Source organism: Triplophysa rosa, unplaced genomic scaffold (genome assembly GCF_024868665.1).
Source record: "Triplophysa rosa unplaced genomic scaffold, Trosa_1v2 scaffold85_ERROPOS632958, whole genome shotgun sequence".
Taxonomy (NCBI): domain Eukaryota; kingdom Metazoa; phylum Chordata; class Actinopteri; order Cypriniformes; family Nemacheilidae; genus Triplophysa; species Triplophysa rosa.
This window is the reverse complement of record NW_026634872.1, coordinates 68,384-85,171: the sequence shown is the minus strand read 5'-3', so window position 1 is coordinate 85,171 and position 16,788 is coordinate 68,384. Positions and strand designations below refer to the sequence as shown.

At 42.1% G+C, this 16,788-nt stretch overlaps 1 long non-coding RNA gene across 1 annotated transcript; it reads left to right on the top strand.

Annotated features, from left to right (window-relative positions):
• The first annotated feature begins 845 nt into the window (after positions 1-845).
• Positions 846-3,031, top strand: LOC130551279 (uncharacterized). The gene is made up of 3 exons (XR_008962571.1): positions 846-894; positions 1,720-1,751; positions 2,399-3,031. It is a non-coding gene; the product is annotated as an uncharacterized LOC130551279 (long non-coding RNA).
• Positions 3,032-16,788: the final 13,757 nt, after the last annotated feature.

Below are 16,788 nucleotides of genomic sequence, written 5' to 3'. Positions count from 1 at the left end.
AGCTGTAAAGAGTTTTCTCTTTTCCAATAAGAAGAGTGTAAGGAGTAGTACAAATAAACAACAAATATAAACAACTCTGTATCCGTTCAGGGTATCAACAATAATCAAAATCCCCGCTCACTGTTCTAGTGAGGTTACACACCAGTTTGAGAATTTTGAAACACAATTGACCCTTCGCTAAGCCACGGACCCTTCCCGAAACCTAAAACCCAAGGGGAGAAATGTCGGATGTGGATCAAGCAGTGTGGAAGGCCTCATTCACAACAAAATGTGGGACATTCTAAAACACTTAACGTGAAAAACGCTTAACGTGAAAAACGCTTAACGTACCTAAACAGTGATCAAGGAAAACCAAATTTCTGTCAAACCTTCCTTGTATTAAACACTTGCTGCTGTCAAAAGAACGAGCTCTTGTTCCGCGGATAAAGTGAATAATGTCACGTTAAGCGTTTTCTCCCCCATAGAAGTCTATGGGATTACATTTGTGTCTTTTTTTATTCAATCAAAAATTCTGTGTTTGACAGTAAAACGAATTATTTTGTAATTAAAAAATAAACGATCGCAAAAAAACTCCGAAATTGATAACAAAATTGTTTGCATTGCCTGCAAATCTTTGAAATTTTTCATTTTTCTTTGTGCACTTCAAAAACTTTTCATCACGAAACCACAAATGTTGCTCTCTTTTCTGCTGTCTTTTTTTTGCGGGTCGAAAAGTTTTGCTTGCGAGTTGAAAAGTTTTGCTTGCGAATAAGGCTGTATCTCAGTGGGCGGTCTCTACACTCCAGGATGAAAGACCTCTCTTATTGGTCACTTTCAATCAAAGTGCCACGAGCCTCCCCCATCATGGCCGCCAGAGCGGGGTAGCGGTATGAAGAGCAACACGTCATTTGCAAGGTACTTTGGCTCTTTATAATACCTTATTTGATGTTATAAATCCTCTAAATTCATAAATGTGGATAGCTCGTGTGTAACCATTCATGTTTTAATCTAATTGTGTAACGTTGGCCTGTAAGTGATACCTCTGTATAGTTTTTATAGCTAGTAGCTTGATAGCTTAGCATTAGATAGTAGCTTGATAGCTTAGCCTTAGATGGTAGCTTTAGCTTCTAGAGTCTGTTAAACTAACTTAAGTTGTTTCATGATTGCTGTCTCAGCGCGATAAAGTTAGTTTTGAGAGATTAGCCTGCTTGCCCTGGTTTAATGCAGGCAACAGTCTTACAACGATAGTATTACAATTCTTTCGTTTAATATATTCACTTAGTGTATACAGACATTAAACATTTACTCAAAAATGCCACCTGAAAATGTTCTGACCTGATTTATACACTCTACGGTTCTGACACGTGTCAGATTGCAAGGGACAATTTCATCCACTCAATTAAAACATTGACCATACCACTCATTACAATCACTTCAATGTACTACAATCAATTTATATTCTGCCAATACCTGTCATCATTTTCCTTGGTTTGTTTTATTTTTCTCACCATATCAAGCCATCGATGGGGTAGCTCTTAAGCAGCCGCGAGGAGCTCTTTCAGTTGCAGAAATGTCCCCGGTGTTCTGTGTGATGATCTCGCCTTTTCTCGTGTTTGACAAAATGTGGAAGAGTGGAAAATGTGTCCAGTAATAATGAAAGCTTCCGTTACGAGCTGGGAATCTTAAACGCCGGGCTCGAAGAAACCCGCAGCCGTCTTTTCTCCCGTTTATTTTTCAAAGGTTGCTAGGGAATGAAGCTAAAGCTACCATAGGTGAGATTTTTCTAAACCTTCCTTTATAAATATACTCTACTTTACATTAGACAAACAAATGACTTTAATTCACTTACACATTTCTTTTACTTTTAAAAGGTATTAAGTAGGTGGGTCCTAGTAGTCAAAATCATGTGCTACAGTTGATATTTTACTAATACTTCCCTCAACACAAATAAACAAATCTTTTCGAATATCATAGCAAGTTCCTTGTGGCTAGAATTACTTACTACAGGTACAACCAATATCTTCCTGTATACAAATACAGTAATTAACTGATCAACTATACAAATATTTTAATCTTTCAAGTCTGTCACAAGATCAAGATTGTTGTAGGACTTAAAGACATAAATCAACATCAGTTTATACACATTAAGCCCAATAATAACACTAGTTATATATATGCTAATACCGTGAGAACGTTTAGCTGAAAATTAAAAGAGTCACAGAGTTAACGTACCATTCAGGCATAAAACTGACTGTCCCCATTGTAATTTAATTACAGTTTTGGATCAGATGACTAGACCTGAAGCAGTCACAAAAGATAATGAGGAAGATCATATAGGGGCATTTAAAAACATACACAGTACAGGGTACCAAGTTGAAGTAGATGAGATTGTAATGATAATTTTTTTGTGCTTTTGCAGGAATGATGGGGAGCAGTCTGCTTGGAGGCCAAGAAAGCTGTCCAGTATCACTTTGTGGTTCTCGACCCTCCAAAATAAGCTGTGTGGAAAGGGTGCTTGGAGTTGACTGTTGTCATCCTCCCCTCTGCTGTTGACTCCAGTCAGTTTATAACAATAACAGTCTTGTACCCATCCTTACAGGTCAATGTTTTCATGTTGTAAGTCACATGTGCTGATGTATCCACCTAAAGTAGCAGCGTAGTATGTTTTCACCACTTCGACACTTTTCCCCAGAAGATAAGTCGGATTCATGCTTCTTTTCTTTAAAATCCACCACCACCACATCACCTGTCATCCCCTGACTTTAGTGTAACCTCTAGTGAAGAGTCATGTGAGAAATGAATACAAGTTACTAAATTACAAGAAAGAAAATAAGTGTTAAAGGTATAAAAGGTATTTCTCCAACTGGGTGTTGACTGAATACAAACAATTACTATTGGTATACAAGTCATTATACACACACATATACTAAAATACTTCCAATTTGTATTGAAGTAACATAATAAATTTACTAAAATCATGTGTGTTTTTCATTTTTATATTGACTACTTGGGACGTATATTGAAGGTTATTCATATATTAAACCTAATCAGTAGTGACGTTATACTAAATAATAAAATCAGTTATGTCTGTACTATTGTGTCAACATTTTTGAGTAAATGTTTAATGTCTGTATACACTTAGTGAATATTATTAAACGAAAGAATGGTAATACTATCGGTGTAAGACTGTTGCCTGAATTAAACCAGGGCGAGCAGGCTAATCTCTCAAAACTAACTTTATCGCGCTGAGACAGCAATCATAAAACAACTTAAGTTAGTTTAACAGACTCTAGAAGCTAAAGCTACTATCTAAGGCTAAGCTATAAAGCTACTAGCTATAAAAACTATACAGAGGTATCACTTACAGGCCAACGTTACACAATTAGATTAAAACATGAATGGTTACACACGAGCTATCCACATTTATGAACTTAGAGGATTTATAACATCAAATAAGGTATTATAAAGAGCCAAAGTACCTTGCAAATGATGTGTTGCTCTTCATACCGCTACCCCGCTCTGGCGGCCATGATGGCCACTTCGATTGAAAGTGACCAATAAGAGAGGTCTTTCATCCTGGAGTTTAGAGACCGCCCACTGAGATACAGCCATATTTGCAAACAAAACTTTTCAACTCGCAAGCAAAACTTTTCGACCCGCAAAAAAAGACAGCAGAAAAGAGAGCAACATTTGTGGTTTTGTGATGAAAAGTTTTTGAAGTGCACAAAGAAAAATGAAAAATTTCAAAGATTTGCACGCAATGCAAACAATTTTGTTATCAATTTCGGAGTTTTTTTGCGACCTTTTATTTTTTAATTACAAAATAATTAGTTTTACTCTCAAACACAGAATTTTTGATTGACTAAAAAAGACACAAAAGTAATCCCATAGAAGTCCATTATAAGGAAACAGCTTAACGTGGCGTAACGTACCTAAACAACGCACTGTATCATCTCATTTATATTTCTGTCCCTTTTTATCAGAACTTTTAGAAACATTTGTGCTGTTTTGTTCTAGTTTGCTCCACAGGCTATTCAGCTCGTTGTAACAACACTGAAGCCAGGAGTTAGCAACTTTATTGCCTTTCAGCCTCATTTCTAAATTGGTTTCAGACAGGGCATAAAGAGGCCCCTACTGCACTTTTTAACACAATGCACGGTGGCTTTTGAAGTATTAATTACAACTAAAATGACAGAAATTTGTCTAAGCCACGTTAAACTGTTTTCTCTTATAATGGACTTCTATGGTGAGAACCCTTAACGTGATATTCACTTTATCCGCGGACCAAGAGCTCGTTCTTTTGACAGCAGCATGTGTTTATTAGAAGTAAAATTTGACAGAAACTTGGTTTTCCTTTATCGCTGTTTAGGTACGTTAAGCGTTTTAGAATGTCCCACTAAAGGTCGACAGGATTAACAAAAACACCTATGTTTGCTCCAAGGTAAGAGCACGCTAATGTTAGCTAGCTAGCTAACTCAGCACATCATTGCTTGGAAAAATGACGGTTCTTTGTTCATAATGCATATATTTGAAAGTAAAATAAGATGATTAAATGCAAGACGGAAATTTGTTTGTGTTGTTGATGATGTATGGCTCAGCTCAGCATCTCTGGCTCTTGCCAGGTCCAAGGCGTAGATTAGACCCACGACGTGTGAGCAGTAGCCTGGCGCGCTAACGTCTTTAGCTTCAATTTTGATTAAATTATTTTCTAATCGGTTGCATATTATGTCGCGGATATATCCCTCGAATGCACACTGCAGTCCCTTTTGTCTTGCTCTCTCAGATATTTCACATGTTCGCCAAAAATGACTAATTATCTCCTTGGGAATGTCTGACACCGGTGCATACACACTGTAATACACTTGCCAGGCGTGAAAGCTTGACAGGCGTACCAACAGTAACTAAGGAGGGCGGGGCTTAGCGAAGGGTCAATTCACAATCACGTCGATAAAGTTCAATGATTCACTTGGCAGATCAAATCAACGAATAGTCGTCCTCTATTCCATGCACGGGTTCTCAGGTGACAATAAGTTCGCAACCGTGCAAGAGTAACAGCTGATGAAATCTTTAATCCAAAGTTCGTTCACTGTTCTATGAATAGGAATTCACTTACTGAGATAATTCACAATTCAGTTCACTCACCGGAGAAATGTTGTTCTCTTTCCCAAAGTGCAACACAGAATGAGGCAAACAGAGCATCATGGGTCTACGCTACTTTTTAGCGGTCAAAACTACACAAAGATCACAGAAACTTCACGAGCGCACACCTTCTCTCTGCCATTTCTTCTCGGAATACTTTGTCTCTCTTACGCAAAAATAAAAATGGCGGCGACCATAGCAAAAATCAAAATAGAAGTCTCTTACGCAAACCGATTATTGTAGGTCCCCTACATTCCCCCTACTAAACCCTGCCATACCTCGGACTTCCATTCAGCGGCTCAGTCTCTGGAAGACAAAGACAGAGAATAGCAGGTTCAATAATTATCGTTGCACACCATCAATATGGCGATGAAAACATGTAAAGTAATAACATAAATAGCAACGAAATTACTTTCATCACAGGAATGAAACATTCATAAACATTCACATTGAAAGAAACTTTCAACAAATTTATATGTCCGTAAAATTACTTCAAGACATAGTCAGTTCTATACCTAACTGGCAAAGTACCTCTGTTAAGACGCTGAGAACATCTAGGCTCAGGAATACTTTCGTTTTCACTTTCAGCATCAGAAACACCTGAATTGTCTGACTCATGTAAAGACTGAGTTACTGAATCATCAGCGGACACTACACCATCATGTTCCCTAATGCCCGTGTCTAACTCACCCCCTTCTTTTCTTCTACACCCCATGCTTGTGTGTGTAGCAGGTGTAAGTGTACCTCTTGGGACTACAAGAACATCTGGATCTGAATCAGTGTGTTCCTGCTCTGTGTGTCCTCTAACTTTACGTTTAGATGTGCAGGTTTGTGACTGTCTCTGAAAGGTGCAATGTTTAAGTTGGTCTCTGTGTACAACTTTACATTTTCCTCCCTTTTCTGGGCGAATGGTGAAGACGGGAGTGTCATCGTGGTTCTGTTTCACTACAATGTATGTTTGAGATTCCCAGTGATCCTGTATCTTACATCTTCCTCTGTGTGAATGGTTCCATAACAGGACACGGTCTCCAGATCTCATAAGTGCTCCACGGGATCTGCGATCATAAGCTCTCTTTCTCTGTCGAGAAGCTTCTTGTGCCGTCTTCTCGGCCACTTGCACAGCTACTTTCAATTTGTTGTGGTGCTTTTTCACCCAGTCATCAAGGTTGTCAACATCACTATTCTCCAAGTCTCTTCCATTAAAGATGTCCAGGGGCATACGAGCATCTCTCCTGAACATTAAGTAGAAAGGTGAATAGCCCGTTGAAGTGTGGGTCCGGCTATTATAGGCCATAACCAATTCATGTAGATACTGCTTCCAGTTCTTTTTCTTTTCTGGAGGTAACGTCTTTAACATGTCGTGCATGGTTCTGTTAAATCTTTCACACTGGGAGTTACCCTGGGGATGGTACGGAGTGGTGCGACTCTTTCCAATTCCATAGACTTGGCACTGTTCTTTGATTACCTTTGCTTCTAAGCACCGACCTTGGTCAGAATGTAATCTTGCCGGACAGCCGTAGTGGGCGAACCACTGCTGTACAAGAGCTTTGGCTGATGTATGAGCGGTCTGATTCTTAGTTGGCACCGCAACTGTGAAGCGAGTGAACATGTCAGTTAAGACAAGGACATTTTCATATCCACCCACGGATTCCTCCAAAACAGTATAATCCATGGCTAAAACTTCCAGAGGTGCAGACAAATTAGTGCATGTCATTGGGGTACGATGTTTGGGAAACACATCCTTCGCAAAGGCACATCTCTTACATTGCTGGACCCAGTCTTGGACATCTTTAGTCATTGTCGGCCAGTAATAGTTTCTTCTCATCCTCTCCAGTGTGCTTCTTTCTCCGAAGTGTCCACAATGATCATATTGACTTTTGTACACTTTGTAAAGCAAGGATTCCGGAATTACCAGTTGACGAATCTCTTCACTGTCTCTTGGGTCAAGTACAGTTCGAAGCATCACACCCTTTTCAAGACGGAGTCGTTGGAACTGTCTAGTAAGTTTTTTCAACTCCGGGTTCATGGTTCGCTGGTCAACCAGACTCAAGTTCTTCTTGTACAGTACCACACCACACGGTAGACAGGGGCTATGTTTGGGTCGCTCTTTTGTAGCTCTTCTATATCACTCCAACTATAACTTGGGACATTCCCGGTGACAGTCATCTGAATTAAAGCTTGGACTTTTGGCTGCTTTTTAGCGACAGGCCACAAACACGCACGAACTTCGTCAGCATTCATCTTGATGAAATCCTTAGCAGAGTCCTCTTCCTCTGGCTCTTCACAGGTGGGTATCCTAGACAATACGTCAGCATTAGTATTTAGATGTCCGGGTAGGTAGTACACTTCGAAATCGAACTCTGCGAGTTGAACCAGCCACCGCTGTTCGACGGCTCCCAAATTTGCCGTTTCCAAGTATCGCAGAGGGTTATGGTCTGTGATCACGGAGAAGTTGGAGTAGGTCAAATATTCCTTGAACTTCTCAGTGATCGCCCATTTCAAAGCAAGTAGCTCCAACTTGAAAGAACTATAGTTTCTGTCATTCCTTTCTGATCCGTGAAGTCCTCGACTCGCATACGCGATTACACGTTCAACTCCTTCCTGACGCTGACTTAATACAGCTCCCAAACCCAGCAGGCTTCCATCAGTGGTGAGCACAAAAGGCTGGCTGAAATCAGGGTAAGCGAGAATTGGTGGGCACATTAAGCAGCGTTTGAGTTTAGTGAGTGCAGTCTGGCATTCGGTGGTCCAGTTAAAGGGTCCCGTGGTGCTCCCTTTTCCAACCAAAGCATGAAGGGGCCATGCTAACTGAGCAAACCCGGGAATGAACCTTCTGTAGTAGCTCAGGAATCCCAGGACTTGTCTCAACTCTCTGACATTCTTGGGCACGGGCCATTCTTCCAAGGCTCGAGTCTTCTCATGGTCAACTTGTATTCCTTTGGACGAAATCAGGTGTCCTAGAAATTTCACTTCCGACTTTAAAAGAAAACACTTGCTAGGCTTAAGCTTCAGTCCATGTTGTCTCAATCGATTAAACACAATTTCCAGTCTTTGACAATGGCTCTCAAAGTCCTTGGAGAATACAATGATGTCATCCAGGTAGATGAGCAGTATGTCAAATGTCAAATCACCGAGCACTACTCCCATCAGGTGCTGAAATGTTGCAGGAGCATTGCAGAGTCCGAATGGCATCCTTGTCCACTCAAACAGCCCAAAGGGAGTGGGGACAGCAGTCTTAACTCTGTCCTCCTCGCTCATGGCCACCTGAAAATATCCATAAGTAAGATCAAGTGTAGAGAACAGCTGGGCATTTCCCAAGGCATCCAGTGATTCCTCTACCCGTGGGAGCGGGTAAGCATCTTTGCAGGTCACTTTATTCAACCTTCAATAGTCGCAGCAAAAGCGTACGCTGCCATCTTTCTTGATTACAATCACAGCCGGAGACGCCCACGGACTGCAGCTTTCTTTAAGAATGCCCTGTGACACTAAATCTCTAACATGTCGTTTCACTTCCTGAAATACCTGGGGTGCGATTCTACGGTGTCTTTGCTTAATGGGAGGAGCGTCTCCTGTGGGAACTCTGTGCGTAACAATCGTGGTATGTCCGAAGTCACCTTCATTTGCTGAAAACACGTCACTGTGCTTTGTCAGTAGACTTCGTAGTCTTTCACGCTGGTCCTCTGTGAGGTTTTCCATGTTTGTTTGCACTGGTACTGGTAATCGCTCTGAGGTGCTCTCCTCCACTTTCACTTGGGGCTGCTGAACTGTGAGAACATACAGCACATCATCTTCCTCTTCAAACTCCACAAGCGCTTTTGGAACAACTTCCTGGGATTTAGACAGTGCTGCTATCCTACATCGTGGAGGGAGTTGTATTGGCTTTTCACTGGAATTCCACACTCTGACTGGGACTTTTCCATTAATAGTCCTGGTAAGTACATTGGCAATTAGAACACTCTTGGGTAAACTGACTTCAGGTGAGGCTTCCACTAACACTTGACAGCTCATTTTAGGGGGTAACCTGCAACAACCTTCCAACATGCGTTCACTGAAAGGCGGAATGGTAACGGCTTGCTTTCCAGCCACTTTCACAAAGCAATCTTGTCTCCACGACTCAACGTCTCTGTTTGGATCTTGAGATCAGCTCAAGACCAACACTCTTTGGACTCTGTCATTATCCAACCCATTGGCTGCGGTGAGTCTAACCCAGTTGGCAAACGACAACACAACTTCTCCAAAGTGGTTCCTAAAGTGTGACTCAGAGATGGTAGTCACCTCGGATCCCGTGTCCAAAAGGCAGACGGTACTCACACGCTGAGACAATCCCCAAAGGCACTTTCACAGACAGTTTTGGAAACATCCCTCACATCACAGTCTGCCGTGTGACTTCTGATGACAGATGGACCTGTACTTTCCAGCTCTGGGGTAACTTGTTCCATGGACTGTTCCAGTTCACTCTTGTGTGGTCTTCAGGGTGTGCACCCCACTTGCACTTTCCTTGTATTGAGAACATCGACGACTAGTGTGTCCCGGCTTTCCACATGTGTAGCAGATGTATCTTCCTTCGCTGTCCTTTAAGGGCACACTTCTTGATCTAACCTCCTTTCCTGCAGGTATGGCGTTCCCTTTGTTAGTCACCATCTGGAAAAGTTCTTCCTGTCGGGTGGCTATCTGTTGAATTGCCTCCTGTAGCTTTTCCAGCGTGAGCGAATTCGTTGAGGAACCCTCCAGCGCGGCGGTAGCATGGACGGAGCCCCGTGAACGAGTATTGGTCTTTAACTTGCTTGGAACCTCAACTTCTTCTTCCGACCATATGATCGCTTCTTGCATTAACTGAATAAATGTGAAATCTTTTTCGACCTTGAGTCTTCTCTTCATCTCACATCTTTGAGTCCCAACACAAGCTGTTCCTTCAGGACAACATCAGCATTGGGCACTCTTGAGGGATCACGATTCTGAATGATACCTAGTTTCTCTTGCAGATCGTAGGCATTTGAACGAATGGTTTCATCTGGCATCTGTTTCCGTTCATAAAACTCTTTCCGTCTGTTTCCAATGGGAAGTTTGTCACCATAAGTAATGTCCAGAGCCTCATCCACAGATTTTTCTTTTCCACTGAGCATAAACTTAATCGTCATCTTAGCTTCTTCTTTCAAATACTGTTTCACAAATTCAATCCTGTCCTCTTCAGGTATTTTCATCACTTTCAGAGCAGATTTCATTGAGCATGTCCATTCCTCCACACTCATCTCTCCAAGTTTGGTACGATAACCACTAAACGTAGGGAGTTTACGATCTCTCGGAATACAGTATAAAGGGTTGATGGCATTCTCTGGGCAGTTGCCTGTTGGTCAATAACAGCTCTAGCAAGAGCCAGAGCTTCCCTTTGATCCGCTCTGGCCTGTTCCAACATTCCAGCCTGCTCACCGAACCGTCTTTGCATGTCTTCAAACTCTTCCTTCAATTCGTCCAGATCAGCCATAATTGCACTTAAACACCTGGCACCTGGACTGACTTGAATTACTTACTGGAGTATCCTGGTTCGTGATGCCAATATGTGGCGGCGGTGTGGTGCCAACCGCCTCGTGGGGGGTAGAGGGTAGTATACACTTCACTAAGGAAGACTGAGTGAGCAACAGGAGCTTGGTCCTCCCACCCAGTGCTTTTGGTCTCGTTTCAGCTGGTAACTGAATGTGGTACCCGTCTAGTTACGGTGCACAAAGCTTCAGAGATGAAGAGGTGGGCTTCAAGATCTTCTTCATTCACAGGAGCCACCTGAAGTGTGTATGTGCCTAAAGCTAGTGTATGAGTGCACAACCCACCCTCCCCAAATCTAACAGGACAGATGAGACGCCCCCACTCCTTAGTAAAAGTAACTTCAATTCACTACACACAGCTTAACTCTTCTAATAAAGGATTTATTTAAACTAAATTAGCTGTAAAGAGTTGTTTCTCTTTTCCAATAAGAAGAGTGTAAGGAGTAGTACAAATAAACAAATATAAACAACTCTGTATCCGTTCAGGGTATCAACAATAATCAAAATACCCTCTCACTGTTCTAGTGAGGTTACACAACAGTTTGAGAATTTTGAAACATAATTCACAATCACGTTCGATAAAGTTCAATGATTCACTTCGCAGATCAAATCAAAGAATAGTCGTCCTCTATTCCATGCACGGGTTCTCAGGTTACAAGAAGTTCGCAACCGTGCAAGAGTAACGGCTGATGAAATCTTTTATCCAAAGTTTGTTCACTGTTCCATGAATAGGAATTCACTTAGTGAGGTAATTCACAATTCAATTCACTCACCGGAGAAATGTTGTTCTGTTTCCCAAAGTGCAACACAGAATGAGGCAAACAGAGCACACCACCACCTCCCTGAGGTGACGAGGCGCTGAACGATGTCCTGCGAATGGCAGGGTTACGTCTGTACACAATGTTCTCCCAGCGATTGCCCTAGAGATCCTGGCGCCGACAGCTCGATCCTACAAGGCCGCGACCCAAGCTGACACAGACCACATGGAAGCGACAATACGTAGCTTAGCCCATCCGATGACTCGGCACTTTCTCCACGCAATGCACAATAACGCATAAATAGCGTTTCCCGTTCGTTTGAACAAGTAAAACCAAAAAACTGAGCAAAACGGAAAATAAACCGCGTGAGAGTAATTGACTCTGGTAACGTTAGCTATCTCGTGCTAACAGCTAGCAGGCGCGTTTCACTGCTCCACTCACACTAATAACACGAAAACTCCTCTATCGCGTCTTGTAACTCTCAAAGTTCCCACGATTAGGCACTTAACAAAGTTAACAAATGATACAACTGTGCATCGTGGATCTATGCTACTTTTTAGCGGTCAAAACTACCCAAAGATCACAGAAACTTCATGAGCGCACACCTTCTCTCTGCCACTCTTAAACACAAATAAAAATGGCGGCGACCATAGCAAAAATCAAAATAGAAGTCTCTTACACAAAACGATTATTGTAGGTCCCCTACACTGATATACAGGATCAGAAGTCACTGACGATTTATTTTTTATTAATTTAGCCACTGTGTTAAATAAAAACGTAGGATTGTGCTGGTTTTCTTCTATTAGTGATGAAAAGTAGGCGGATCTAGAAGTTATTAGGGCTTTCCTGTATTTTCGAAATACTATCCTTCCATGCTGTACGACAGGGCTAGTCAACTGGCGGCCGGCGGGCCAAATGCGGCCTGTCAATCATCTTTACCTGGCCCGCCTTAACATTTCAAATAAGTGGAGAGACTTTAAGAACGGTGTGCTTTAAATGCACGTCCTCCTGAGACGCCACATCTTTAAAAGCCCAAAACGCTGCTACATTCAAAACAAAATTAATTCCCGCGGCTCATAATGTTTTACGTCTTATAAAGCGATTTGATCGGTCAGTCCAAGAAACTTAATGTTATTTACAACGTTATAATCAGCAGCAATGCATTGCACAGCCACAGGCAATCAGTTTGCGTACGCGATAGGTCGCGTTCTAAAACGCATTTTGTGCCCTTGAAAGTAGGCTAACTGTAGGAAGGGTACACCATCAGATAAGGGGAAAACTGTGTTGTTTTTATTACTGCATTCATTATGAATAACGGCTATATTTACGAAAAACAGCTGTTCATCTCCCCCAGAACTCGCACTATACAAAGGCTCTGCCCTATAAGGTGCGTGGGGCACATGAATGCGATCGTAATTCACCCGAAGATGTGATAATAGTGTTCAGTTTCTTGCACAGATCAATTGACTCGCTTTATAAGACGAGAATTTAAAGTCACAAGGGGCAGGGAATACTTTTGTGTTGAATGTATTTGCGTTTTTACTTTTATTGATTTAACTTTAATTCATTCAATCTTCATAAATATCTTCTTGAAAAAACAATGCCACCCACATCTCGATGTACTGGAAGACTGTGGGTGAGTAAATTAGTAGCAATTTTTGGGTAAAGTAACGCATTAAGGAATATAAAATACAATTAAAAAGACAATAAGTAGTATATATGGGGGACCTTGTGTCAAAATGATTGATGGTGGCCATCTACGGTGACAGCGTCGGACGTTTTAATCGGGTACGATTTGTTTTACATCCATAGCGTGAAAATTGACTGGGTTATTTGAGAATCTTTACGTGATAGCTGATCGGCTCAAGACAGCGAAGCTTTGTTGAGGAATAACAACTGTTCCCCACCTGTCATCAGTAGATCACATGAAACAATGTGTGACGAATCGTATCCGGACCTCTCTGTAGTCATGATTTAAACCGTTTTAAATCATCAATAATGTCATTCTCTAGACCATTTGTCGCGCATCTGGCTGATGTTCACACCACATGCGCCGCTTTCGTCATAAGCATAAATGGGGGGAGGTTTTGTTAAATAAAAGTGGGAAAATAGCGAGGGCAAAATACACAGACATCAACATGGCATGGCATACGTCTGGAAGGATTTAAACGACAGTCGCGAAGAACCTTTGTACATCGCCGAGTGGAACTCGGTAATGCCCAACGGTCGTTACCGTGTGGTCGGCGATCATTCTAAAAAGAAACACCATGACTGCGTTTACTTTTTCTTTTGCAAAGACAACACAAAGCTTCACGAACGCACCAGGGCTATCCTGCATGACGAACATAACGAGCTGTACGAGATGCAATTTTTGTTCAAATGGGCTGACCTTTATGCCCTGCAGACCCTTTTTTCCAACATCAACAGAATGATCAAGTGGTGCGATATGCGCGATGGCTATTCCAGAGTTAAAGTGCAGCTGTTCCACCCCGAGAAGTGCGCGCGCAGCCAGTGGGCCATCGAACCGTCCCCACCCATTTACTATAGCCATTACAAAAATCAGTAGACAGAGCCTCTCCTGCAACAATGTCTCAAGACTACGCTTCAGAAAACATCAGCGACTATTCTCTCCACACCGTTCCCGACGCTCGCGACAACGCGGTACACCACATACAGACGGACGATCCTGCAGAATCATCCGGGTCCCTAATGGAAGTGGGCGATACTCCGATCGATATCACAGACGGATTCTTCACGGACCTCAGCTACAACGTCATTAAAGGCGTGGTCACCATGGTACTACAGCACATCATCAATGTCAAGCTCAAAGAAGAGTGTCTGGGGTGCGAAATAGATCACCCGAGCCAGATGCAGCATTCCTGTCTGTTTGAACCTACATCGTACTATTTTGCATCACACTTTTAGAGTTCAGCCGCAAGCTGTTTAAAGACAAACTTTACCACCTCGCCGCATCCGCTCTACAACGCTGCGGGTTTAAGGCAGATACTCGCACGATACAAGGAGCCACGTGTGCCATTTACTACGAACTGAAAGACGAGCCATACATCGTCGCAAAGCTAGAAGAAATCCGACAGAGTCTTCTGAACAGCGACACCGACAAGGTTTTCTGCGATGTCGTCAATACCTGGTATTCCCAAAGGGATTCAGACAAAGACGTCGGTGCCTCCAGGGATACCGTCCGAAGAGTCAGCACAGATGCAAGCAAAACCTGAACAAGACAAGATGGGAAGCGCCTGCAGCGGCCAAAAGATCATAGCTCCCATATTTAAACAGTTTTACAAAGTGCAGATGGTGCACCTGATGCGTAAGTTAATCAATGCGTCTTGCGATTCAGAAAACGATTGCGCTGAGGATAGCGTTCGTCTGTCAAATCTCAAGAAAAATATGATCACAGTGAAAGGACTGTCAAATTCGTGGGGCGAAATGATCAGCTTCTGCATGATTGGTCAAGAGCCTATCTGCGTGAGCGTCAGACAAATTTTGGACGTAGTGTCTGAATGTAGCGACGAGCTAGATGTTAAAGAGATCATGTGCATGTGCACGTACGTAACAGAGCTGTGCGTGGCCCTGATTTCAAAAAATGAGAAACACAACGTTGGTAAAATTGTTGAAACCCTGGTCGACTACATTCTCGACAAGAACCTAATGTCCTGTGTATATTTTCTGTGCTTGCTGGATAATATATAAGGCTTTATCACATGTGTGTTCATATCATGTAATCATGTGTGTTCAATATCATGTAATCATGACTTATTTTAGTACCTATGTAACCATTGTTTTATTATGACTTATTTTACTGCCTATGTAACCATTGTTTATTCATGATTTATTTTAGTGCCTATGTAACCATTGTTTTATTATGACTTATTTTATTAACCGATTGTTTATGTCATGTATCGCTATTCTTTTTTTTTTTAATAAAATCTTAAAATGCATAAATTTTGCTATTCATTCTTTAATGGAGAGAGGAAGCGCTAACATGGCAGAGCTCATGAAGGAAGCTTATTACATGCCGTCCAACCCTGGATCGTTAGGAGGTAAAAAATGATTAAAAGACGCCGTTCTAAAGGACACAGGTGTCTGTCTGAGCGAACAACAGGTTTCGGAATGGCTGTCGGGCGAGGAAGTTTACACGCTGCATAGAACGGCTCCTATAAAATACAAACGGAATAGAGTCGTAGTGTACGGTATGGATACTCAGTTCCAGGCGGATCTTGTCGACATGTCCGCCTATTCCGCGGAAAACGATAATCAGAAATTTTTACTAACGCGCATAGATGTATTTAGCAAGTACGCTTGGAAGCACGTGCTAAAGAATAAGAGAGGGCCCGAGGTTACTAGGCCTTTGAATCTATACTCGACGAGGGACGCGTACCGCGCAAATTACAGACAGATTTGGGGAAAGAATTCTTTAATAAACATTTTCAAGATTTGATGAAAAAGCACAACATTTATAATTTTGCTACGGCTACCAATTTGAAAGCAAGCGTCGTCGAGCGTTTTAACAGAACGTTAAAAAGTCGAATGTGGAGATTTTTAAAGGCCACTAATTCGCGGCGATACATAGATGTTTTACAAGACATCACGCAAGGTTACAACAGCAGTTTTCACCGGAGTATTAGAATGCGACCGATCGACGTGTGCAGAGAAAATGAGGCTTTGGTGTTTCAAAACTTGCAAGGCGTTACAAAGAAAGTCGAAGACGTTGTGAGGATTTCTAAAGTGAGAGGGGTGTTTGCCAAAGGTTACGAGCAGAACTACACGGAATAATTTTTCACCGTAGCGGTCTGCATACCGCGACAGCCGGCGGTCTACAGACTGTCCGATTACAACGGAGAAATCATCGACGGAGTCTTTAAGAGGAAGAGTTACAAAAAATAATCTTGAGCAAAGACAAGACGTTTAAAGTGGAAAAGATTTTAGGACAGAAAAAACAGGGGCGAAATACGCTCATTTTAGTCAAATGGGTGGGGTGTAGACAAAAAAGTTCTGGTGGACTTGCAAGCGCCTTAAAACCCTCCTAGAATCATGGACGATGTCATTCGAGTCAACGACTAACATGGACGACAAGGGGTTCTACGTTACGCTCCCGTGCAATGCTTCTTTGTCGGTATACCCTGAAAATCGGATATCTAGTTACAGAACCAAACTAGCCTCTTCAATCAACTTGAAAGGCCGATGGCATGTAGGATTGTGTGAGATCAAATATCCTAGGAGGTGGTACAACTTTAATCGAGAAGATGGTGGTTTTACGTTACACATCCAGCCCACCAGCACTGCCGACGGCAAAAAGATAGACTTTACCCCGAATCCCAACCGCCATGCAAAAAACGCTTACTTATCCAGCTTATTTG